This window comes from Gavialis gangeticus, unplaced genomic scaffold, assembly GCF_001723915.1.
Source record: "Gavialis gangeticus isolate Ggan-Ray unplaced genomic scaffold, GavGan_comp1, whole genome shotgun sequence".
In the NCBI taxonomy this organism is placed as follows: domain Eukaryota; kingdom Metazoa; phylum Chordata; order Crocodylia; family Gavialidae; genus Gavialis; species Gavialis gangeticus.
Genome location: NW_017729029.1, coordinates 58,965,454 through 58,993,359, shown reverse-complemented (window position 1 = coordinate 58,993,359; position 27,906 = coordinate 58,965,454). Strand labels below are relative to the sequence as shown.

Here is a 27,906-nt window from a genome sequence, read left to right as displayed (position 1 = left end):
CTTCCAGCCCTAATGTCTATGAAATCTATGAAATCTCTTTCTAAGCTTTTGGAGAGGAGCACCAGAGACAGAGGATTTCTTTAGACAGTGAGGCCTCAAGCATATGTAGGCCATAGTGCTTGTGAAATCTGTAAAACATTCTGAAAACCAAGATAAGAGTATATATTCCAATCTATTTTTGTAATTTTAAAAACAAGTTGAAAAGATACCAGAGAAATATTAATCTGAAACATAATGCTAAAGGAAAAGTGGAAGAACTGGAACAACACATGGCAGAAGATACTTATCTTTCAGCTCTTTTTCAATCCAGAAGTAGCCAGGACTCTTGTTACCTTTAATAGGAGTTTGGCCTAAGGCCCACAGAATTTAAGCTCAGGACATTATCCAAACATACTTTAATATTTGACTAATCCTTAGAGCACTTGTGGTTAGGTTCTAGGGGTCCCAGAGGAGAAGGGAGCCCTAGACCTATTTGATTTCATGGAGCAAATTGTAGCATGAGGCTTAAAACTTAATGTGAATTATACTTATCAAATACCCACAAAAGGACATAATAGTGGCAAGGAAGAAAAACCTGAGGGCAGTCCCAATAATTCTTTCAGACATTCATAACCAGAACAGAACATGGAGATCCACCTGCCCCGCTAAGGACATTTTATCCTACCAGATTAAATTGCTGCTTTCTCCTGACCTTTGACCCAGCTACACAAGCAAAGTGGAAGGACACCAAAGCTCCATCACAGATGCCAGGGCAAAGGCATCCATAGTATTTCCTGCCTAGTTTAAAATCACCCATGCTGGAAAAAACTTTGCTTTCTGAGACTGGCAGGGTTGCTTGCTTTAGAAATTCAGTCAGGAGAATCTGAATGGCCTGGGTGAAAATGGAATTTTAATACAATTCTGTGGTATTAATTTAAAAAAGAGGTTAGTTCAGTGTGTGATGAGCTTAGCACTCTATGAACCATCAAAGATTTGTATTAATGGAACCTAGTTCTGAAAGGCACTGATTTCCACAAGAGCTGAGTATACTAAGGGACCAATTCAGGATCCCAGTCCCTATACACAGCTCTGGGGGTATAAAGAGGCCTGAAAGAACCCCAGTATAGGATCAAAGTACAGTCAATATAGACACCTGGATGCTTCTGCTTCCTTTTTGCCTAGGAATCTCTGGCATGCCAGCGAAGACCCCAGGACAGGAAGCAAATAAGTCATAGCAATCAGGCCTACAGGCATGGGAAGATTTCCATCAATTAAAGCAGCTCAAGACTATTCTACCTTATGCCGTAAACCATTTCAGCTCCTGAATGGCCAAGAATTTAGGCAACAAAATGAAACCACATTTTTCTTTCTCCCTTTTGGCCACACTCTTGACTATACCTCCCAGGAGAGGTAGCTCATGGGACAGCACCCATAATAAATAATGACTTAAGTTCCCCCACCTTTTTTTTTAATTATGTGGTTGGTGAAATTGCCCTAGTAATAACAGTCTTACAATCTTTATTTCTGAGCATGGTGTTTACCACCATGAGTAATTGCCCAGAAATAACATAAACAAAATAAAAGAAGAGCCACTAGCTTTTACTGTTTCTTGAGATATACATACAACAGAAATGAGCATGTGCTTAGAATGCCCATTACCTGTGGAAATTTCCTTTTCTGATGTTACTATAAATTCTGTGCTGTTTCCCTTTTGGAACAGGAAAATGGTTCCCAAAAAGAAATTTGACTTAAACCATACCAAGCCCTTAAAAACTTTTGCAGAGACTTTGGGAGTAAATGGCCATTTGATATGCAAGGTCCAAGACAAAACTAAATTCTAGCCTTATGTCCTGAATGCTGTCTCTAGACACTGTTTACACTTTCCCCCCAAAATGGGTTGCTGTACAGAGAGACAGAATTTGAATTTCATAGGCACGTATAACTTCTTTGCAATTACCCCTTTGCGAAAGGAAGGTACTATCTAATCCCTCAACAAAAATATTAAAGATAAGGCCAGGATGGCCTGTAGCAGAAGGTCACATCTGGGCTCTTTGTCACTTACATCTCTTTACACCTTACCCAGTGCTCTCAGTGGCTAAGTACAGACAGTCAAAAAAAACAGAGGCTGAATTGATTCAATCTTTCCAGGTTAGTCTAAACTGCATAGATTGAACTGATAAGCAAGCAAACAGACATTCCCTTTTTTCTAGAAATGCAGCCACATGCCTTGGAGCACTAGAGCATGCCACCCTGCTTGACTACAGCAGACAGCTTGGGCCAAAGCTAGGCTCCCACCCTGCACGTGGGGCTTGTGGGGGATATGCAAAGCATCCTGGGATGCTGGAGGACTGAGTTAGCTTGAATCTGAAGGGGATCTGGGACAGAAGTTGAATAAACCGATTAGACCTAAATCATTTAAATCTGATACTACATCTTTCCGGGTTTATCTTAAACTGGTTTCAGCCATTTTGAAAGTGATTTATATGGACTGAAGTAGGGTGGCCATATGTTGTGTTACAGATTTGATCCGATTTCCAATCATTTGTACCTGTTTATCTGTAATGTCTGTCCCTAGTCAGTGAGGGATATTCTGAAGCAGGTCCCACTCACCTGCTCCCACTCACATGTCAAACCTGTTCTTTCTTGAAGTAGCCATTTAGAGTATCTCTACACTACAGTCAATCAGAGCTAGCTTTAAACTAAATAGCTTGGTTTCTCCTAGCAGCATGGCCACAATAGCATAGAACTCAGTGTAGATTAAAAGTCCAAGTATTATGCAGCTTTTGTCCACATAGCAGTGACTGTGGTATAGATGTACCCTTATTTCTACTGCAAGTAGCCCAACATAAAAAACTTCCTATGAGTGCAACCCTTATCTCCTCTATCTCAGCCTCTCCCTTTTAAAACTTAGTTCTTTTCTTATTTGTCTAATCACTTTGCTGCAAATGTGTCTCACGGGAAAGTTGGTTACATCCCTGTCACTGTTTTGTTTTGTTTTTGGGTTTTGGGGGGCGTTTCTTTGTGTGGGGGGGGAATGGGGTAGGCACTCATGGTTATCCTATATTATTTGTTAGGCTAGTTTTCCAGCTACCTTCAGTTATTTTAGTCAGGACCCTTTGATACCTAAGCAGGTCTCCTATTTCATTCTCAACCCAACTCTAATTTTAAGCTGAACTGCATGTCATTTTAAAAAACATGAATGATCACTGCTTGTACTTGTATCTGATAAAGCCACAAAGCAATAAGCACCCACAAAGCAATAAGCACCCTTAAATCCTATACTTTCACTTGGGATTGAGAATGCGCAGTATCTCATGGGTTCTAGACTTAAATCAGAAGACAGTGAAAATTAAAATTAAAATTGCCTCCTATTCTTTACAAAGATATAATTTCTCAGAGCTCTCCAAATGGCTGCTAAGGCTAAGAGTTGGTCTAACATATGTTTCATTAAGAGCAAGTCCAAGGAAGTATATTAAATCAGATTGAGCTTTCCAGATAATCTATTTGGCAGCGGGAAGTAGATTTGGAAAGCAGCAATGAGAGATCAGGATTACAGTTAACCTCAAATTAATACTCTCCATTAATTGCTGATTGCTTAATTTAATTATTACACATTAAAGAAAATACAAGTGTACCTACAGGCTGAAGGACACAAGGAACAGAAATGCTGATGGTGATAAAGCAGAACACAGCCCAGGTACGGCACATGAGCCAAACAAAGATATGATCTTGTGCCAAATATATAGCTTTGGGAAGCAGGACATCCTGATTTGGGTTTCAGCTCCCTGGCTGACTCCATTCCCCCGTTTTGTAGAATGGGGATAACAGTTATCTGCCTTGCACGCTCTTTTAAGGTTCAATTAATTAATAAATGTAAAGCATCGTCTTCACAGAGTGGCTATCACCCCAGCATCTCCAGGTATTATTACTAGAGGACAAGGGGTACACTCTAGTCAGCTACTTTCATAGAGACCTTGGTGCAGTTCCTGGATTCAGCTATCACTACGAACAAATCCAGAAAATTCTCTCTTGCTAAGGAAGATAAGCCAATATTAATTATTTTTGCCCTACTGAGCCAGTCATATTCTGCACAGCTCCAGACAGGCCTTGTAGTCCTGTCTTCTGCTGGATGCAATACAATGAGTTTACTGATTATTTTTAACAGTATCATTTCAAAATGCATCTAAAATATCTAGGTGCATTTTTGGTGTCACAAAATAGATACTGAAATCCGATGCATCTTCCATTGTTTCTCCTATTAATTGGGAAGGGGGTCTGGGTACCAGGTCTCCTACACAAGAAACAAATTAATTTCCATTTTTGCATCAATCCTGCAACATCTCTACATTGCTTAGACACAGTCACTGAAAACCTATATATATCACAGCTGCTCCAGCATAGAAGTATCCTAATTCAGTAATCAGCATTGGTCTGTATACTCTACAATGTGAGTATAGTATACCTTACTATACTATCTGATGTGTACTGTGTACCTCTAAAATAGACCAAGTTCATATATTCCTTAGTATTTCAAAAATAAAGGCTTATTTCATAAGCGCCAAGTCACATACATCTAAAATGAACTACATGAAATGCTTGATGGCATTTTTTATTTTAAACCTGGGTTTATATTTGCTTCACTGTATGGTATTTTAGTGGCTATTTCACACAGATGATGCTCTGAAATGCAAGGCTCCTTGACCTGAGTCATGATAAATGTTTTATGGATGAGCATGAGAGGGATGAGGTAATAATCATCAGGCCTGATGCTCAGGTCGGCTCAAACTGTGCACAACCGAGAACCCAGGAAGTAGGGCGAAGGTGGCTGCTACCTCACCACCTGGGCAATCTTCTGCACTGTTACAAACCTAGATATGTGATCTTTTTTGGTTGCCCATAACAGTCTTGAGAACTGGCTCACATAATTACCTAGGAACTTGCTTTTGTGTTTTGGTTTGTGACTCAAAGTTAATGATGATTTGAATTAAATGTTAAAAATAAAAGAATTCTCGTCTTAGACTTAATCAAAAAAGGGTTAGTTCTGGGTCTGGTGAACAGATCAATTTACAATAAGGGCCTTCTTTCCCATATATCTTTTTCCCAAAACCTGAACTGGGCTCTTTCCCTCTGTTGTTGTTGTTGTTGTTGTTGTTGTAAATCTCTGCCTTTCCAGTGGTACCCGAATTATATACGTGCAGACAGCAGCAAGAAAGGCTGTTCTGGCAGCATAATTATTTCATTATGTTGCCAGGGTACTTTTCTAACCAGAGCAAAGGAAAGCAGCACAAAAGATACTGGGAATCTGCTCTCCCCAGATTTCCAGCCCAGTTTTGCATTTCTCAGTGATTTGTGAAGTTTTGCTAAGTAGCCAAACCCTTGGATGTTTCTTTTAGCTGGAACAACACTTCTGACATGAGCTCATCACTACAGAAGTCTGCTTGCACCATCTAATGGGATTTTGCAATCAATGATAGACAACAACACATATTGAGTACCAGAATGGGAGCCAGTCTAAATTCTGGTACTTGCTTCCCCAGTGACTATTTGCATGGCCTGGACAAGTCACTTAAGCCCTTGTGTCTCTGTTTTCCCCATTTGTAAAATGTGGATTTACAGATAGGCTTATATTATATAGCTAATTATAGATGAAGGCTCCGGGGAGGTGGGCAGGGGACTAGTTCAGAGATTCTGGTCTGTGCCCACTTCTCCGTGAAATAATATTAACTTTGCCTTGCAGGGTGTGAGGGATAAGTAGTAATTCATTCATCTTTTCAAAGCATGTTAAAAATGAAATGCACCATTTAAATATACTATGTTAAGAATCAGAAAGGACCTGCTTGGGATGCAGAAAGCTAAGCCCATTCAAACCCTGAGATCTCCTACTTCATAGAGAACTGCTTAACAGTATTCTTACAGTGGACTGTAAAGCATACTAAAATTGCTGAACATGGACTTTTTTCCCCTTACTACTAGACGTGTATGTTACAATACAACTGCACCTTCAAGCACTTTTATGGAGCATTAAGTTTATAAGAGATATCCTCCTCTCTCATGCTTTTCCAAACGGCATGACCAGAAAATGCTGCCACAGTCTGTCCTTTGAAATACAACCAGATGCTAAATTATTTAAATGTGTCCAACAGAGAAGAATTAAATGCTGATTAAAGTACCTATGGTTTTACGGTGGGAAGGGGAGGGAGGGGGCAGGGGAACAAGTTTAAACACCTGGCTTCCCTTTAACTTTGTCTCTTTCTCCCCAAGGAGAGAAGATCTCATTCTCACTGGAGATTAAAATAACCCGGTCTTTGTAGTTGTGACACTGAATACAGAGTAGCTGTCCTTTTACTTCAAACAGAAGGACACATGTTATTCTAGCAAAGATTGGAATTGGAATTTCTTACCAGTTCTGCTGAATGATTATCCTTAACCTCCTCATTATACAAACTGTTACCGCACAGTCAGAAGCCTACTTACTAGTGTTCCATAACGTCCATTCAGGAGTATCAGAGACTGAAATTCAGTCTTGCTGACCAGGAGATTCAGCTCCCTGCAGCATTCAGACAATTGGTCCCATTATGGCCATCAGGCAGCTGAGTTGAAGGGTGGCCTTGCAAAAACATAAACAGCTTGTCAGCATAAGCCAAAGAGGCGGGACTGCAGTATCAGGGGACAATGTGAGCCAATGATTAGCCTCTTTAGGATCTGTTTGTTTAAGATATTGTGTTTCATTCTCAAGAAGGGGAGAGTGGGGGAGTGAGGAGCTGACTAGGAAGAACTAGTGTTGTATGGTTTAAAGCTAAACAGAAAAAGGCTTAGGGCAGAAGAGAAGGAAAACCAGTGTCACTCCTGGAAAAGCACATATTTTCTGTGCTTCCATATAATCATTTCTAGAAAACCAACAGGCATCTGCATTACAGTTAGCTTTGCCCTGCTTTTAGTTCAATTAACCTCCCCCGGGAACAGAGCTGTGGCCCTTGTCTATTTGGAAAGAAAAAACTGTTTCTCTTTCACAATTTCCTACTGATTTTTTTTCTTTGTTTAAGAAGAAAAAAACAATGACATCTGGTGTGCTTGTCATAGTCTCCCCAGCTCATTTCTTTTTCTCCTGTCTTTTAACACACTGTTCATCCCTGTCACCTCCTTTTCCTGATGTGGGGGTTTCTCATTTGCTGTGTTTCTTTAACACACTGCCATGACCTCTTGGATCTGGCCTGGCCTGTAACCTCTTCCTCAGCCTTAATCAAATTGCTTCCCTTTTCTGTCTTCTTACACCCTTGCTGCTATGGTCCTGTTCCTCCCCAAAATGCCGGTATATTTTGCATTTCCTCACCCTTAGAAAATCCAGCCAAGTAGGGTGGCCATATGTTCTGTTTTAGCTAGGACGATCCCAGATTTTAGAGGCTGATCCCGGACAACTGTTGGGAAATATAATGGGAATCCCAGAAACGCAGGGACTCTGGGCATAGTCTGGCTGGGAGTCAGAGCAGCACAGAGCACCTTTCAGGCAGGCATTGCTGTCTGCCTGGCACACAGCTGGGGCACAGTATCCTGGATTCCCAGATGAAGTCCTGGATTTCCATATGGTCAGGCTACATCTATGACTCTACCTATTTTCCTATTTCTGTTGTTCCCTCTACCTTTAAAACACTTGAGTGTACAATTTGCAACTACTGGCTCTACTTTTCCCTCTTGAATCCCATCTGGCCTGGCTTCTACCCTCTGCCTGACACCAAAACTGGTCTCTCTAATGATGACTTCTTCCTCACTGCATCTCAAGCTCTTAGCTCCCTGGAATACTTTGCCACTTTTAACACAGCTTCCCTTCGGAAAGATGCTGGCATTCATTAGCTTTCACTGGTTTTCCTCTGACTTTGCTGATTAATTGCTCCTTGAAAATCTTCTTTAGAAGATCTGCTTCTTCCTTTCTCACTCTTCAAGGGCCTCCCATGGTAACTTAACTTACCACAATCTGACTTCTTCAATTTACCTTCAACCACCTCTCTAGGGGAAGATTAAAGGTCCTAATCATATTATAGCATAAGGTCCTCCCTGGTTCCAACCCCATGACTCCCTCCATGTGAGGGAGAGGCAGTGGCACAGAGTCCTCTTCCTCCTAAAGTGTGACCTTGCCAATTCCTGGGAGCAATAAGTGTGATAGTAGGATTCTTCTCCCTCCTTTTGAGTGGCCCAGCTGGGAACAAGCGCTGTTGTCTTCCACAGCTAGTATGTATTTGCTTCAGTGGGGGAGCTGTGCCCCAAGGACAGTGAATATTAGTCAATACTCCATTAAAATGGACAGGCAATTCACAAGTCTCAACATAGATGTTTCATACTATCCACAAGATCAGGTATACACTGCTGCAGTAGTTAAGCCTGGGTCATAGTTTCAAGTTTTATTTTTATTTTTTTACCATGAAGAGAGGAGGGTTTTTTGTTGGGTTTTTTTTTTTAATGAGAGCTGGGATTCTGGAGCAATGACATGACTCCATCCACTGGATCCTGGGATTTAGCCTATAATTCTTATGCTTTAATCCAGTTCTGCCCTTTCTGTTACCCCTGTGCTGTCATTATTGGTGACCTTTCTACCTCACCCTTCCACACATCTGTGACAAAATCCTGCTATGCCCTTCCCCACGACGTTTCAAAATCAGACTTTTCCTTTTTGCCCAGACAGCTAAAGCTCTTGTCTGCAGCCTCATCACCTTTAGTTCTGACTACTGATGCCTAGCTTCCCTCCAGCCCCAACATTCAGATCACTCCTCTCTCCTCCTTAGATAACGCTCCCTGCTCTGTTCACTCCCCACCCCTCTCCCCCGCTGCCACCTCCTCCAACTCATATCAAAGTGAGCTGTTTGTCCTACGCAGCTCTGCCCTTCCCTATTCATCCCCTCTTAGTGTTTAGTGCATGTAATTCCTTCACCAGCAATGCTAGTCTTGACCACTTGTCATCCCCTCTGCCAAACCTTTTGCACAGTCCCTTATGGGTGGAACTATGAAATACTCACTCATCTTTTTTCCTTCAAATCCCTTTGTATGATTCCCTTCTGCCACAATGCCTGCAAGAAACATATCACAGCTCAGACAAGGGGCACTAGAGGGAGATGCATGAGAAATAGCTGCAGAAGGTTGATATTTATGTAATTATAAATAAAAATAGCAGATATTTCAGTATATACGATAAGTATGTATTTGAGGGTCTCCCTGTCTCTGTCATCCACACATTATATGTCATTCATTTTATGCAGTTAGATTTTAGGAGCCCAGACTAGCATCAAAGGTCCAAGATGAATAAACTGTGTACCTGAGTTTGGGCCAGGAATTGCTATGACAAACAGTTTGTAGATGTTTACAAAAATGCTAGCTACTTCGTCTCCAATTCCCATGGCAGCTTCTTTAAGATGCTAATTCAGTGTAGTCACAAATAAAGAAACAAAGGAGAGAGCAAGAATGGGCTGATTTAGTGGACTGTGTTGAAAAGGCACACTCTTCAGACAAAAGTCACCCTGGGTATAACTCCCTTGCCTCCACTCCACTGGAGTTATGCCAAGAATGAACTTGGCTTTTTGTCCTGAAGGGCCTGTCTAACTTAGGAAAACAGTTATCAGAACTACCACTAACTGTGTAAGTTCAAATGTAGATTAGGTGCTGGTGATTTTACCACCTAATCCCCAGATGACCCCACGAGACATAGCACTCTTTAAACACAAGGTCCCAGAAACATAACATCTGGGGTCTGTGCCCTATGCAATAGCAGCAGGGATAGTGGTAGGGGCTCGGCCAGCTATGGCAACTGGGCCAGCAATGGTGGCAGCTTCATTTTTTAGCACACCCTTAAATGGGTGCCTGGGGGTGGAGTTCCAGTTGCCCACCATTTCTGCTTACCTAACCCTAATTAGAAGAGGGATATGTGCACATGCCAATTCCAGGATATTTTTGTTCCAGCACAAACACAGGCACAATTTATCCAGGGACAAATGCAACACCTGTTCCTAGCCTTAGCCAGTGGCAAGTAGTTTGTACATTCAAAGGAAATTTTTTAAGGGTAAATAAACCTTGAGTTTTTCACTGAAAATATTTGGGCTTGGAAAATAAAAATGGAAATATTTTTGTTTTCTACAAAAGCAAACAAATGGCATTTGGTAAAAATGACAAGAACTTCACCCTCTCACCCTTCCTACGCTTCTGGTTTAATGAAGCTTCACCTGCATTCTGTGTTCCCTTCCCTTTCTTCAGCCCCTGAAGCATCTTTCTACTCTCTAATTCTGGTGGGAAAGGGGGCATTTTTTCCACCCTGTCTGTGTTAACCCTAACTTTCACCTTTTCCCATCTGCCTATGCTCCTCAAATCACAGCCCCACTTAAGTGACATTACTCCAGTAAGGATGATACCAACACCTCTGGTTTAAGTTTCACTCATATTTCCCTAAATACAGCAGTTATGTATTGCCTATGCTAAAAGAGTGTGGTTTGTATTTTTTAGTATTTTATTGGCATGGTTTCAATTATAAAGTGGGTCACAACTTATTTTCAGATAGTCGTTAAACTGGACAACTAGAGAACTATGATATTGAACCAATAAACTCAAAGTCTAGGTACAGACATTCAAAAAATCCAAGTAGAAATCAATCTAAGTTACATGGTTTTCTGTAAGCAGCGTATTTTAGATCAGTGGCAAACAGAACACAGTATTCTTCCTTTGGTGGAGGGGCAAATCTTAGACCGGATTCCAGCATTTTAAATCAGTCTGTGTGCTGAATTTCTGTTCTATTATGGGTATAGACTGTTTTCCAAACACTTATACTGGTAAAAATGTAATGTTTGTGTTTAGCCAAAAAGTCTAGGGGGGAATTGATTTCTTTTTTTGCTTTTCCTTTGTAAAGGAAAACTAAGCCAGATGGAAAAAAATGCAAGGGAAAAGAGGTGACATAGATTTAGTGAGCTGATATATGTGGCCACCGTCAATGGAAAACTGGGCTTAGCCCTATGTCAGACACTGTGTATTTTGAACTTTGAACATTTCCTAATTAGAGAACATTGGAAAATATTTAATCTCTTCATGATACCTCACTTCTTACACCAAAGAACACTCTGGGTACATAGTGGGTACACGCCTGAATCTTCTGAAGCCTCATGTGAGAAAAAAATGTTCCCACCATCTTTTTTTTTGAGTGAAATAATTTTTGTCATCAACTTCCCTTTGGCATCAAAGCACAGAAATGTGCAGGCCTTCAGCCACTACTCCCCCATCCTGCTCTTTAATGATCTCCTTCATTTGCTGTCAGTAATCACTTCAAACTTTTCCTTTCCATTCACAACTCTTACAAGACTGTCATTAAGGGCACTTCACAGATCAGTGTTTGGGCTGAAAAGAAATTCTCAGCCTGGACCTCCTACATGACAGCATTAATGAATGCCACAACAGACCACTGAGAATAGCTTTCTAGTGTGCAGAAGGGATAGGGAATAATGGAGATTAATATGAATGAAACCAACCATTATAAAAAAAGATGGGGCTCTCTTGATTTTACCCCTAAATACAGAGAAAGAAGCATTATTTATAATATTCAGGGTGGAAGGAAAGGGTGTTCTAACAATTGACATAGGTATCACATGAGCTCAGCTCTGCTGCAGACTTTCTTTGCAAATTTGGCCAGGTCACTTTATCTCTTTGTGATTTAGTCTCCTGATATCCCTTAACTGACTTCACAGCACTGTTGTGAGAATTCATTCACTCAGTCATTCATGTTGTTATATCCCACAGAAAGCATGGATTGTTATTAACATCACTGATCTGCAGCAGACAGTTTTTGAAGCAATTAAATGCAACGTCAAGCCTCCTAGGTAGAGCTCGGTTGAAACAAAAGTGTTTGTTCTTATGATGTAATGCTTCTAATTTGGCAGTTCCTTTAGTAGACTGAGTTGTCACATTGTATCCTGCTGGAAAACTGTGGCAGGTCACAAATGAGTACTGGGGAAGTGGCCAGACTTATTTCTTCCTCCTTCATTCAGCTAAACTCATATGGAATACAAGGAGGGGGTTGTTTTTTTTCTTTTTTAAATGTTCCTCCAGAGTCCTAAGTGAATTGTTCCAGATATAATGCACGCATTCAGGGATCTGCACCTCAAATGGAAGTATGTTAGCAAGAACAATTAACAAAGGGACTGAAGCACACTAAGCAACAGGATGCTGGGTTTTTGGTTGTAGCCATGTTGGCCTAAGGACATAGGCAGAGACTCCCTATGCCTGACGAAGGTGACCGTGCCTGAAAGCTTGCTAAGAACTTTTTTCCAACTACTCAGTTGGTCTAATAAAAGATATCACATCTACCCAAAGAACCTTGTCTGCCTAAGCAACAGGATTAAATTTAGAGGGCGAGCAGAAAGGCCTCTTCACCCCCTTATGTCTAATTTATGCCTTAATTTAAGGACATTCATATGCCTTATGCTAAGCTTATGCTCAAGGATAATTCTTATTGCAATGGCCAAACTATTCTTTGTATGTGCCTTTACTATGCCATTCAGGTGGACCATTAATTTTGCCTTGCAAACTGTGGGCTTGAATTCTCCCTCTCACTTGAAGACAATAGCTGAACATAGACTTGTTTCATTGGACAAGGATTGAGTTTTCTCTCTTTATTCTTTATATCTTCATTCTTATAAATCCACGTGTTATAACTTAGGCTTACAAAAGCCACTGATTTGGATATTCAGTATTATTTTATTATTTTTGAACCTTGCTAACCCACAGCTGGCATCAACACGCGTTAAACCAATCCAGTATTTCATGAGATACCCACAAGAACAAATAGGGGGGCAGGAAATCACTGCAGTGGAGATCTTTATTATAAATCTATCAGCTCATGTCTCAGAAAAGTGAATTGAGTGTTGGAGTGGGAATTTAGGTACTTATTAATTGTTTATTATAATTATCATTGATTTGCAGTAGCACTTCAGAATTCCAGTCATAACCCCATCGTGTTAGGTGCTGAATATACGTGGAACAAAAAGATTGTCCCTGCACAAAACAGCTTACAACCTAAGGGTAGAATTTCTCTGTACTACAACTGTTGTGGGGGGTCGAAATACCTGAACTAGTTTTAAATTAGTTACCTGTAGCAGTCTACTTGCAGTAGCATGGAAGACAAGAAACAGGCCTGTATTGTCGCTAAATTATTTCAGGTGCTCAAATGGGTAATTTAAACTTAGAACAGGTACCTCTACACTACACTCAGTTTTGTGTGTATGTTGGTGAAAACAGTTTAAAAGTACATAGTAGTAGTTGGTAGTTACATAGTAGTTGGTAGGGTCCTAAAGCTTAAATTCTGTCACCAGGCTGGGGTGATTTCTCCACCCCTGACAGAACTCACTTTTTTGGGTCTGTTATTAAATCACCATCTGCAACTGGTTAGCATTAGTACTCATAAAAACATGCCTGAAGGGCAAAAGTTGTGCCTTTGGAACACACCTTACACAAAGTATCAGGTATTTCCAAAATCATTTCCCAAAATGGACCCCAGTGTGCAAAACAGGGTCTGCACAGATAGACACACCTACCCTTCATATTACAGAAGCTGAACGCTCTTCTGTTGTAAGTGGCATCTTTGAGTACATACAAGCATTACTGTTCAAGAGGACAAATCACAGTTAATCCAGTTGAAACACAAGGTGTGATGCTTCAGTCAAATTAAAAGTGGCCAGCAAGGAGCAAATTTCATCCTTGTGATACAAGGATTAACTCACCTCTGCATGAAGTTCATCTGATTGAAGTAACACTTGTACAACTTCCATGCCATTGCAGCGGCTGCAGTGCCCTCCAGCACTCCAGCGTGTGCTACCCCTGCCCCCCACCTCCTCTGCCCCATAGGGAGACACTCTGGCTAGGGACAGAAGTGACACAAAAACTGGGTTAAGTGATCAGAAACTGATTTAAACCTGTAACAGAACAAAAATTCAGTGCACATAAACTGCTTACAAAATGGCCGAAACTGGTTTAAGAGAAACTTGGCTGAATGTAGTATCAGACTTAACTGATTTAGCTCAAACTGGTTTAAGGCACTTCTGTCCCAGATCCCTTCCTGGTTTAAGTTAATGCACAGTCCTCCAGCATCCCAGGATACTTTGCAGCCCTGGGGTGAGCTGTGCTGTCTGCTCCAGGAGAGCAGGGTTGGACCTGCCCCTCTACTCCCCAGCCAGAGCAGTATTGCTGCTCCAGCTGGCTGAGAATGGGGTGGGGGTGGGAAGCAACTGTGCTTGGGGACTGTAGCCCCTGTCAGGCTTTTCCCCACTCAGGACGGGGAAGTATGGCCAGACCCCAGGCTGGCCCACTGAGGTGAAGTGGGGGGAGGGAAGGGAGATTAATCCCCCCCCTCTGCCCCCTCTCCCACTGGTATGGGACCCCAGCTGTGTCTGCCTGGGAGGGGCGCAGCAGCTTGAGAGGTGGGGGAGCGGCCAGATGCCAGCCCCTGGGGTCCCATGCCAGTGGGAGAGAGGAGAGAGGGGGGATTAAATTCACCCTTCTTCCTCCCCTTCACCTCAGGGGGCCAGCCCAGGGTTGGTGTCTGGCCATGCCTCCACCACTCAAGTGGTGAGCATTTGGGGGAAGCCTGGTAGGGGCTGCTGTGCCCCTGCCAGGCAGACCCTGGCTGAGGTCCTATGCCAGTGGTTGAAGAGAGGAGAGACAGAGGATTAAACCTCTCTCCCTCTCCGCTTTGCCTCAGGGTACTGGCCCCTGGCTAGTGTCTAGCCACACCCCTGCCCCTGCTGCTTGAGGGGCAAGTGGGGAAAAGCCTGGCAGGGATTGCTTCCCCCTTCCCCCTCCAGGTGCACCTGACTGGGGACCATGCAGGCTAGGGTGGGGGTTTAAACCCCTCTCCAATTGTATTCAGTGGCCTCCTGGGGCCTGGCCATGCTCACCCACCAAGCTCAAGCAGGGAGGGGGGAAAAACCTGGAGGTTTCTCCCAGCTTCCCTCCTGCTTTCCTGCCACTGCCAAAGGGAAGGAAGGGCTTGCTCCAGCTTCTGGCCTGAGCCACTGCAGGCAAGGGGTTGCATTTCTGGAATCAAAAGTGAATGTTTGTTCACTTGCTTTTCAGTTCAATCTATGCAGTTTAAACTAACCTGCAAAGATTGAATCAATTCAGGCTTGGGCTTTTTGAATGTCTGTACTTAGCCTCTGTGACTTAGTCAAACACTACTGCTCTGGCTGAGGCACAGAGCAAACTCCTCCCCCATTAGCCTCAAGGCTAGAAAAGCCCATCCCCCTCTTCATAGGTCTGGGGCTGTGAAACCATCAGCCACTTCCCCCACCCCTCCCATCCCACCCTTATTTGCTGGGGAATATGACTCACCAGCACCAGACCCCCAGTTCACCCTGATACCTGCTGTTTGTGCAGCCCCCTCTCCCTCCCCTTCCCCCACCACCTTCCCCAACTAGGACTTCAGAGATTCCCCCACTGCAGCATTTGATGCCCCCATGCTGGGACTATGGCTGCAGTGGTGGGAGTGCAGCCCCAGCAGCATCATGGCCAAGCCCCCTCCATCACAGCCAGATTCCCAACTCTGACAGCAGTAGGTAGTTGCCTGCAGCAAAATACCCCTCCGAAGCTGAGATTCTGGCCCTGGTTTGGAAGACAGCAGACCCACCTAGGGCCTGATGTCTGATGGCTGGATAGCCAAGGGAAGGAGATGGGGGTTGGTGGGCATTGTCCCTTTGGATCACCAGTCAGTCAGCCCTCTTAGAGGAGCCTGGAAAACATGCTGGGACATGTGGTTTGCCCCTCCCCCCCAGCCCTGGCTGGGTGCTATCAGTGCTGCAGGCTGCCTGCAGAGCATACATACAACCCTTTGCATGCTTGTACAATTTTAAGCCACTTGAAACACAACCGTATGAAATTAAGGCCCCTGCTACACATTACATATATTGCACAATTAACAGGTTAATCATACAATAAATTTAGATCAGCCACACTTGCAAAGTGATACCGGCCACACATGCAAAGTAACTAGCACACAATTAACTGGTTAATCACACAATAAAAGTAGACCAGCCACAGATACAAAGTAATTATCACACAATGAAAATCCAGCTATAAAAAGAGCCAGTCAGCTATACAGTTCATGCTCAAAAATGTGTAACAACTCTATAGCTGGTTTCTATCCAGCTTTAACTTAAACTTGTAGTAGGGCCCTAAGCTGCTGAACTTCAATCAGTTGATCTGAATGCTTGTACAGACCCCTAGAAGTGTTGATCTAAAGAACAATATAAACTTTGCCAGCAATATCCGTAAATGTTGCATGCCATATGGTGCTGCTTCTCTCTTTAGTTATCACTGTGAGAAAATGATCACACACTCCTGGTTACCTCAGACCATTTATAGAAAAATATTTTGAGGGAGTCCTTTATTCAGACATTACCATCATATGACTGGATAATTAGTTATATGAAGTTTATTTCTAACACATTTCTGATTTTGTTAGGTGCTAAGGTACCTCAAATGCCTTATAAAAGGCCCAAATGAACAGCACAGTTTACACTGTCTTATTTGGCACAAGACTGGCACTCTGTATCTGAGGATGCTCAGAAAACAGAAGGTTTTTGAACATGACAGGTTAAGATCCTCTTTAAACAGCATAAGAACAAATGCCTTGATGTAACAAAGTACTTTAACACCTACTTACCTTTAAGCAAAGGAACAGTCCAATTCAATTCAGTGCTACTTTGATGAGACAGTTCTTGAGTTTAAAGTTTGGTATGTGTTTATGTAATTGGTTGAAATTGGGGCATTATCAACAGAGCATCCCAGCCCATAAGCTTCATAGGGTTCTGACTGTCATTTATCAAGGCAGAAAAGAGATGTTCTTGTTACCTAGTATACAGGTACATGAAAATAATAAAACCACTTTAAATGGAACTGCATGTGTGCAACAAAAGACAGAATCACTTACAGAAAAAGACAGAAAAAAAGACTGTAGATATTAGGTGCTGGTGTTATTTACTTTCTAAGTATCACCCTTATTTAGTGGGATAATGTGTGAGAACCTTGAGGTTATCTGGCTATTCTAAAGTCAAGGTCCTAATGAATATCCATCCCTTCTAGCGACAGGGCCATATTAGTATGTCAAGCAAACCACTGTTTTACAGCTTCTGAAACATCAGAATGAAATAAAGAACAGCAAAAACAGCATAATGGGGATTCCAGAAAGTTAGGGCTCATTTATACTACAGCTGTAGTCAAATAAGAGAAACCAGTCAAAATACAATTATTCCTTGACCCAGTACAACATGACTGTCTAACTCATTTGGCCCTGCAGAATAGATCTGGACAGTAGGGCTTCTCGTAACCCAAATGACCCACCTCCAGTGGCAGGGTGATGGCTTGCTGGTGGGGCGGCCAGAGCTGCTGTGTTAGCACAGCTGTAGAACCCAGGGTCACCCCCTTCCCCTTTTCCCCCTGTCACCAGTCGTGACCAAAGGCCATAAATTTGGCACTGGGAAAGGAGATGCAAGGAAAATGGTGGCAGCATTCATCACCTTAACCTCAACACAGCAGCTCCAATAGCTGTGCTGACAAGCCCTGTGGGCCACAGTTTATCCCACAATGGGCCACATGTGGCCTGTGAGCTGCCAGTTGGATAATCCTACATGATAGTGTCACTAAAAGTTGTGGTGACAACCTGGAAGATGGGATGAAGTACACCCTCAGTAAGTTTGACACCAAGCTGGCGGGAGTAGTAGATACACTGGAGGATAAGGCGAGGATTCAGAGAGACCTTGACAAATTGGAGAATTGGACCAAAAGAAATCTCATGAGGTTCAATAAGGACTATTGCTAAGTCCTGTACTTACAATGGTACAGTCCCATGCACTGGTTACTGGTTAGGGAATGACTAACTAAATAAGCAACAGTTCTGCAAAAAAGGACCTGGGGTTACAGTGGACAATAAGCTGAAGATGAGCCAGCAGTGTGCCCTTATTGCCAAAAAGCCTAATGGCATACTGGGCTGCATTAGCAGGAACGTTGCCAGCAGATCGAGGGAAGTGATTCTTCCCCTCTATTCAGCACTGGTGAGGCCACATCTGGAGTACTGTGTCAAGTTTTGGCCCTCCACTACAGAAAGAATATACAGAAATTGGAGAGAGTCCAGTAGAGGGCAACCAAAATGGTTAGGGAGCTGGGGCAAATGACTTATGAAAAGAGGCTGAGGGAACTGGGCTTATTTAGTCTGGAGAAAATAACTGATGGGGGATTTAACAGCAGCCTCCAACTACTTGAAGGTTGGTTACAAAGAGAATGGAGCTAGACTGTTTTCAGTTGTGACAGATGACAGAACAAGGAGCAATGGTCCCAAGTTGCAGCAAGGGAAGTTTAAGTGAAATATTAAGAAAAACTCTCTCACAAGGGGGTAGTAAAGCACTGGAACAAGTTATCCAGAGAAGTTGTGGAATCTCCATCCTTGGCTAGAAAAGCTTTGGCTGGGATGATATAGTTGAGGATGGTCCTACTTTGAGCAGGGGGTCAAACTAGATGACCTCCTGAGGTCTCTTCTAACCCTAATTTTCTATGATTCTATGGTGCACATGGGATATACCCATAACCAAATTAAAGATTTGGCATATAGTGTATATACCAAGAGTTTTAACTCAGTCATGGGGATACAGAAAGGTCATTCAGCATCACCACTTTTAATCATTTGTATTAGGCTATAGCAACAATCTAGAAAATTTGGTGCTGAAAATTCTCTCAGACTATATGGCATCCATTCATCAGCAAGCGATAATGGATATTGCACCTGTTCTACTAACTGGTGGTACGTTTTCTTTTGTGGATGTAGAAACCAATGTTCAACTTGCAGATCCTGCCACAGTGGTCACAGGTGTACATGGTGTTAGGGGCTACTGTACTGACGGGCCATTTCCTTCAGTCACATTTATATTGTAATTTGAGTGAACATTTCTTATCATGATGTTGGACTCCTTAGTTGAGAAGGGAGCACCACTTTGTCCTGTCTCCTACTAAGGCCTCCCTAAGGTTTGGGTCAATTCCAAGAGTCTCTGTATCTTGCTTGCAGATGTCTTTGGAGCGCACATCTTTGAAGCGCCCAGACTAACCTATCAAGTAATCCTATATAAAGTAGATCAGATAATATGAATTCAATTTATTTGATACTGTCCTTTATCATCTCACTTCTGTACAAAATTAAGGAATTTGTGAAGTGCCTTAAATACAACTGGAATTTACTAGCATTTTTTTTAAATGCTGAGTGCGTTTCACACATGCTTCACAAAACATTTGTAAAATACTGCATGTTTTAGGACACAATTACTTCCCCTTAAAAAAACAATTATTCATACAAAACCACCATTAATGTCTGTACTTAAAAAAGGAGATGAAAAGGAGAAGAGAGGAAATGAAGAGAGCAGTACTAAATTTTCCTTGCAATGTGAAGGCAGCCCTAATTCAACAGACTACCATTTTTAACTGAAAATGAAGCTGTGCCATAACTCAAAAGGGAAGCCGTCTACAGCTGGCAGAGATTCCCTGCAAATGTCAGGTCCAGCCTAAAGGCAATGGAGCTGAGGCTTATGGGGATAAGGAGTTATCCCAGGGCAAACCTTCATCTGTTTGTTGGGACAAGTGGGGAGAAACTCAGGGCATTGATGGTCCCCACAGAGGGGTTTGTAACACCTCCTGGATTCATTTAATAATTTCTAGGCGATATTTCTTGGTCTGGTCTCTGCTAGGACACGTAAAATACATGGAAGCAGAAGTCAGCCAGAAAAGAAGCATAGCCGGCATTCAGCCCCTTTGGCACTCTTAAAAGGAAAGCACCTAAAAGCTAACAATTTGAAGTCTTTCATATTATACAGCAGCTAAAAGCTAAGATTAAAAGATGGAAGAAGAAAATAGCAGGCCTGGATAATATGTATATTTTAAACCAGAAAAATGCCTCAACCCAACAATGCAGAATAACAAGAGACAGATACTTTGCAAAGCAAAATAGCTCCATGCAGCATATAGTATATGGATTCAAGAATCTGTTAGTTTTTAAAAAGAAAATAAATTGCTTTTCCCTAATGGGGTCTGAGACCATGAGAACACAGAAGTACACAGCAATCTTTTCCCCTTCTTTCAACCCCTTGACCCTTTAGTAAAGCTCATAGGAAAGATAAAAGCAGACTGAAATCAATTTGGCTTTCAAACCATAGAAAACCTGACATATTCTGTCCATGTCATAATGTGTCTGATAGCTTAGTGGGGAGGGGCATGCCCTATTTTTTCATACATCACAAGAATCCATTGGGAACATTAGGTTTGAGACCAGTACAAGCTTGCCTGTCCGTGCTTGTGTCCAGTTTCTTGCTTTTCCTTTGCAGTCTGGCTTTCTTAGGAACCCAAACTGCTGTAATGAACTACTGACACTATCTTTCAGAAGGGGCAGAAGTGTAGAGAAATGTAACACTCTTTCTAGCGGCATTAATTATCATTCAAGTTTCTTTTGAGACATCTTGTAACAGCGAGATTCTGGAAGACCTTTGCACTATAAAACTACAACTTTGCTAAATACTCTAACACAGGGGTTCCTAAACTGTGGTACATGTATCCCTGAGGGTACACAAGACATCTCTGGGAGGTACATGGGAGAAATGGTGGATTTAATTTTCCTTATAATAATAATTGGCATTTAAGGGACAAAATATAAAATGTAGGGGTATGCAGACAGCTGGTCAATCTGGAACGGGGTATGTAATAAGAAAAAGTTTGGGAGCCTCTGCTGTAACATATCAATAATGTTGCATGTTTTTGTTTTATTGTAGCTGGGGCTGATGGCACCACCTATTTGGAAAGTTTCCAAACCTTTCCCATTATGAGACTTGTTTTCAGTTGCTTAGAACCAAAATCTTCCATGCCAGATAGTTACCTAGAGGTGAATTTAATTGCAAAGTTTCAGGCCAAAGAAATGGAGTCATTTTTGAGGGCTAAGGAAAACAGATTGTTTTTCCCATATTAAAAACTATCGTGATTTCTCCTGGATGAAGCACTAGTATCCCATAATTTAAGCAAGTCAGTTGAAATTTGATGGTGGGGAGGGAGGCTTTTCTGCCAGGAATATACTTTGTGTAGTTTCTATGAAAAGCTACACAAACTTGACTATGTCATAATCTGTACACACTAGGCAGCTGTATTAAGGTTGCACAGGCAACATTAATTGGGCATTTCATAGCTTTTGCATTGCTTGACCGTCTTAAACACAGGAGCTTTTTTAATATAGCTTTTTTGTTTGCAGTAGAATCTACATGTATACAGGTTTCCCTTGCTTTATGCTGTACATGCGTTCCTGGAAAATGGTTCATAACTTGAATTCACATAAAAGGTACCCATTTTACAACGTAATGACCTCGACTATACTGACCCCAGACCCATTTCTACCACTTTTACAAGACAATTTTGGTACTAACCAACGGCAGATAGTACACACAAGCACAGGGCACTACCATAATGGGCAGTGGCGACACATAAGGGGTGCATGGGAGGCATGTGCATGCCCTGAGCGTGGCGGTGCACCCCCTGTGAAAAGGTGCTGCTGACACTGCCGGCACTGCCTGTAGTTGGTCACAGCTCGCCACTGCTCCCCTCGCTGCTGACACCACCGGTGCCCCCACTGTAAGCACCAGCAGATCACTGCAGCTGCTCCCAGAAGCAGCCGCAGCCACTCCTGGAAGCGGCTGCAGCTATTGGCCACAACAGGATCGGCTGCAGGGTGGACTGTTCACAGGGGGTGGGGGGCACATACCCCCCCGACTAAGGTGGTACCAGTTGCCCATGATAATGGGGATGGCAACTACAGAAACACGTGTCACAGACAATGAGCGAGAAGCACAGATCCACACAGGAGACTATATTTTGGGCTACAATGCACCACACAAAGAAACTGACTGCCCTCTTCCACCACATCAATCGCATAAGAGAGAATTTACCTCGCATATAACTAATTTTTAGTATAAAAAGGGTCATCTCATAAGAGCAAATTCACACATACAGAACCTGCATAAAGCAAGGGAAACCTGTACATAGATTTCTTATTATATGTTACACCATAACAGAATCTACTGAAGGAATCCTGAAGGGACCTTGCACTGGAAAGTGTTTTCAAGACTCACTGTATGGGCATATTGTAGAATGAGTATTTTTCCTTCCCCTTTTCAAGTCCTTCCAGTCAGCTTCTGATACCAGCTTCAGGCTTTAGTTTTAATTTACAGCAATTAATGGATCAAATCCCACTTCCTTTAAAGACCAATTTTCCATCTATAAACCACCACAACAGCTGCACTTTCCAGAGACAAAGCTAATCACAAAGCCCAAGCCAAAGCTAAGAACAAAGCACTCTTGGTCAAGGGGACCTGGTTTGTAACAAACTTCTAGAGATTGGATGAAAACAGACCTTACAAAACAAAATAAAAAAAAAAGAAGATTACTAAAATTTGCTCTGAAAAGGGAGAAGTGCTACAGACCCCATGAAGTGCACTGGAGACATCACTATAGCTACTAAATTTATGTAAAAGATACTCAGCTAGTAGAGTAACAGGCAGCAGTATAAAACCCTAATGAAGAAAGAGAGATGTGGAAGGAGATGCATGAAATCTAGTTCAGTAAAAGTGGTCACATTCAACCCTAAAGGCGTTAAGGGGGAGCAACACCAGGTACTGGAGGATTCTATCAGAAGACAGCAGCTTTACAGTCCAGAGAGAGCTGCCTAGAAGTCCTACCAGAAGAGGGTGTCACAGCATGGTCCTGTTGCTTCTTGGCTCCACTTTCTCACCTTTGGGGTTGTAAGCTCTATGGTAGACAAGAGCCAAGAAACAGTTGGACACCACTGACCCACTCATCAGTGGGGCTTGGATTCCAGTGTAAGCCAGTGGAACTTAGGGAGTGAATGAAACCTCCTGAATGGAAAAAGACATAGGCAATACATAGGAGGGGTACGGGGGGGCACATGCCCCCCCTGAGATTGGTCACTGCCGACGCTGCCACCAGCATCTGCAAGTGGTCGCCGCTCACCACCCCACCCCCTTGCCACCAACACCGCCACAGCCGCCTGCAGGCAGTCCCTGCTTGGCCCACCCTTGCCGCCAATGTCACCACGGTTCCTGCTGCCATGCCGCCCCCTGTGGGAGGTTGCCGTGCCTCCCAAGTATCAGGAGGCACGAGTCGTTAATGGAAAAAACCCTCCCCTGTCACTGTATTTTGCTGTGTTGGCTCATAGTGGGATCATAGTATGTCTATCATAAATAAAATGGCCAACAATTGTTAGTGACAACAATCAAGTCATTCATCAGGCATTTTGAAAAATGATGGATTGAGTTTCTTGTACCATTCATGCCCCAGCTGTGCTGTTGATCAATTCCTCTTTGGTTAAAGTTGTATTATTGGAGCATCTGTTCTATAGATATAGATAAACAAACAATAGTGGACATATGTACACATAAAGACATTGATAAACACCCATATAGAAACATACTCACAAGCAACAGGCAATCTGTTACCCTAAACAGTTAAAAAGAGAACAGACGCTATTCTTAATTTTTATACCGTATTACAATAATAATTCAAAGAATGTTTGTTCTTTCTCTCTCCCTGCCTATTAAACATCTTTGTCTGGCTGTATTAGAAGTCACAGCTCATAGGATGTACAGTAGGATACATAACAATGATGCTATTGCCTCTTCTCTACAGCAGCATGCCATGCCAGGCTCCAACCTTCCCCTGTGATGGAGGAAAGATTTGGGCACATTCCAGGAGAAGCTGGGGAAGGCATGGGCAAGATGCAAAGAAGGCTGGTAATGTGGTGAAACAGAGCTCTGCTTCTCTCCCAATTTTCCACTGGTTGAAGGTCTGAAGAATTTTTTCCAAATTGTGTAAGTCAGAGCTGATCAAAAACAGCTCTCATGTGTTCCAGGGCTGAATGACTGAGGATCAGGGAGCTGCAACAGATTCCCTTCAGTCCCTGCTCTTCTGAGTTCAGACAGGATAAAAGATTTGAGGGTCAATGCCTCTGGGCCCTCTCCTCTTCAAGCATAGCAAAAACTCTCAGAATTTAAGAGCAGAGCCGTTTTTTAAATATCTTAAGCCACGAGCAAATGCTATGACTACTTGCTGCCATTAAATGATCAACCTGAACCTTCTCAGAAATAAAAACATCGGTAAGTTTGTACAATATTTCACCTGTATCCTGATTTTCTGGGGCAGACCAGAAAATGAAAATTTCTGGCAAAATGAGTTAGCAATAATTGCTTATTTTCAGTGCGTAAAGTATCAAAATCAGAATGAAAGCAAACCACCACCAGCTTCCCCTTAAGTATAATGAAAATAATGGTTTCTTCTCGTCAGCTATGATCAAGGTTTAGGTGTTCAAGATTTCACAGCCCACGTTCTATGCAGTAGTATTCATATAAGCTCTAAACAAATCTTGCTATGTTTAGAGCTTCGTCTGCTACTTTAAAACTGCCATTTGACTCCATAAAAATAAAAAAACCCTGCATTTGCATTTCAAACTGCATGGATCAATTTTCATTTTGGTTGGAAAAAAGTAGTCACTTGCCTTCCGACTATGTACAGCAGTATAATGGGTTTGGGATCACAATAGGACAAAATTCTGCCCCGAGAATTTTTAGTATGATTTATATTTATTTATATGATAGTGGGTTTTGGGTTATGGTTAATGTGCTTCAGGAACATCAAATATTTAAGTGGATCTAAATGCCTAACATTAAGTAATAAGTAATTTATAATTTGTCTTAAAGCTAAATATGCTGTAACAAATCCATAGCCACCATTTGTTTATCCATGACCATTTGCTATGAAGCTGCACCGTTTTGGCACTTGGCATTTCAAAGCATCAGAACGTAGAGCTTCCTATTCCTAAATCACAGGTCTCAGCCAGAAATCAGTGTTAGCAAAACAGAGTTGAAGACAGATTCCAGCAGTCCTGATTCTATCCAGTGAAAAACATAAGACTAGTCAATTCATTACAGTACTTTTCATGGAATAGTTCACCAGCTCTCTTAATACGTAAACTCTCTCCATCCTTAAAAGCTGACCTGAAGTTAATGGTTCCCAACTCAATAAGTAGCAAGAAACTAACAGTGAGACCATTTAAACATTGGATCAACTTACCTAGTGCAGTGGTGAATTCTTCATCACTTGCAGTCTTTAAATCAAGACTGAATAGCTTTCTAAAAGATATGTTATAGATCAAGCAGAAATTATGAGCTCAATGAACAAATTATTAGGTGAGGTTCTTAGGCCAGAATCAAAGAGGAGCTGATGATAGTCGTGGTTCCTTATGACCTTGAAATCTAGGTGTATATTACTGCCCACTATTGCTGATGGTACTAAACAAAAGAACATTTTCAGTCAGTCAGGTATGCAGCTGTATCACCACATTGTATCATCAGAACAAATTCTTGGAAGAGATCTTACACCTTTCCTGGTTCACCTCTACCACTCCCACCCCAGAACCATCATTCTCACTTTCAGAACTGAATTGGGGAAGTATGAAATTAAGCCTAAGCTTTCCTTGTACTTCACATTCAATGTGCTTTCCAAGCCAACAATCATAATGGAGCATCAGTTTCACTCCAAGGATCTTGTTTATGGAGGCGCAAGGGGCTGAGTACAAAGCTGAAACTGGGGAGGCCCAGTGGGTGACCCAAGTACAGATAAGGTTCAGTCCAGTTTACAATTTTAACACTGAACTATCACTTGTAGCTGTGCGCTCTGGTGGTGTAATAATAGGATGGGGCTTCCTTACCTTCTTGGTAGCAATCCAGATCTTTCAAGGGGAACATTATTTTACCTATGGCCTTCTTGCTTACCCAGTTGGGATCCATATTATTGCTTCATAAAAAGAGACACTTTCCTATTATTCCTTTGCTAATGAAGGATGCAAAATCCTTTTCAGACAACTAGCTAACATGATTGATAAATAGTGCTTCAACCATCCAGACCAAGCTGGATTTATGATTAATTCTATGCTCTTAAGTAATCTTTCAGGACTGTTTTATTCATTGTTCCCTGCGATATAAAAAGAAACACTGCTTTGGATGCCAAAAAGACATGCAATGTGTACAATGGCTCTCCATATTCAGAGGCTTGCATTAGTTTAGATTCTTGTGATTGCTTTAGGGAAAGGGCAAGGTTGGGACTGTCAGAGTATATTTATATTTTTGACTGATATCAGTGCCTGCTATGATTATGAATATGTTACCATGCTTACATAAACAGTGCAAAAAGCTAGGTTACTGCTAAGAATGGTTCAGAACTTAAAACTAAACTAAAATCAGGAAATTCAGAGTTACAGTTTATTCCTCAAACCCACTGCAACTGGGCCCCTTGCGCTTGTGTAGTTTAACATAATGGACAACTAGGCTCAGACTGTAATAAAAACCACCACCTAGAAATCACAGAAATGCTGAGATAGCATTCTATTTATGGAGCATTGCCCAGTTAACGTTATCCCATGCATTTAATTAGTATAGATTTTCCAGATCTGGATGCTGTAGATACAGTATGGTTTTGCAAGTCTGAGAGATTTTTCTGAGCCTAAATAGCAGATTCCTCCCCAGTTTACACACATGCTAACTGCCTCCTCACTTGCAGTCTGGATTTAAAATAAAACATGAGAAGAAAGGCAGCATTTAAGGCTGTGCAATGTGCTACTGAAATCTGCTATTAAAATAATCCTTGCAAGTTGGGAGAGGAGCAAAGAAAGAAGGGGAAGGGCTTGCAGAATCAGGGCCTGAGTGCAGGAAATTACTCTTTGAGGGACCGGAAATCATGTTGTTGCTGTTATATTTTGGCAATTAGTTTCAATGCTCTGCACTGCAATTCAATTTAGGTGAATATACTCCATTAAATTAATGACCTCATACTAATGAGTTTAAGGGAATTATCATCAGTGGCCCACAACTGCTTAATAATTAACTTTTATGTTTTGGTGAGATGATTTCATTTCAGTGAGTACACTTCATTAAGTTAATAGCTGCATATTAGCAACTGTAAGGGAAATACTGTCATTAGGTCAGGAGAATTATTTTGAACCAGGTCACAGAACGCTTTATGGCATTTTAATATTTTCATTACATACAAAGAACACATGTAAATGTCTGGACTGATGATACATTTATTCTGATGTATTTGATCTTTACACAGGTATAAAAAAGGACCAGACTGCATAAACCTTTACACTGTTGTGGCTTTGACCAATTCAGTATAGAATTATCCCATGATGAATCAGGGGTAAAACTATAACACTATAAGAGTTACTCTGGTGTATATATCATTTGTACAGAGCTTATTCCACAAAAGCTTTTCGCTCAAGACAAACAGGATCTTACCAGCTCCTCTCCACCTATATGCAAGGCACTATAATAGCTACCTAATAAATACTGGATTAGCTGTATCTCTGGCTGCTCAAAATTATGGCATACTTTACATCAGTGCTCAAAAGGAATGAAAGTTATGTGTTTTGGTATTAAGTATCTTCGTGACTGGTTCATTTAAAATAAACTAATCTAATGAGTATGCAAAAACATATTGGCTGCAACCAGATGAGCAAGCACATGCCTCTTGCGGCATCTCAAAGCAGTTTGAGATGCTGCAGAAGGCATGCTAGGAACAAAAAATATATATTCCCTGTGCTGAATATTTGCAGTGTGGACTCTAAGTTTGATACCGGCAAATTCCAGTATTAAAAAAAACATGCTGGAAAAAAGTGGTGCAGGGCATGCTCCTGGAGCGTGCCTGAAGCAACCAGAGTCTGGGTCCTCCAAAAAGATGCTCCAGCACCCAGCCAGAGCATCTCTATGCTTGCCACATGTCCTTGCTGCTCCAGAAGCAGGGCAAGGCTGGCAGCGGTGGCTTGGACCCAGG

At 42.0% G+C, this 27,906-nt stretch overlaps 1 protein-coding gene across 3 annotated transcripts in view; it reads right to left on the bottom strand.

The window, feature by feature from the left end:
* The window catches only part of TRIM2 (tripartite motif containing 2), a 175,732-nt gene that overhangs the window by 132,564 nt on the left and 15,262 nt on the right, over positions 1–27,906 (bottom strand). Inside the window, exon 1 of one of the 3 annotated variants that reach the window (XM_019521662.1) lies at positions 6,454–6,591. The exons of the other annotated variants lie outside the window; for them this stretch is intronic. The gene's annotated coding sequence lies outside the window, so the exon portion shown is untranslated. Of the gene's footprint in view, positions 1–6,453; positions 6,592–27,906 lie in introns of those variants that run through there. 3 annotated transcript variants of the gene reach the window in all.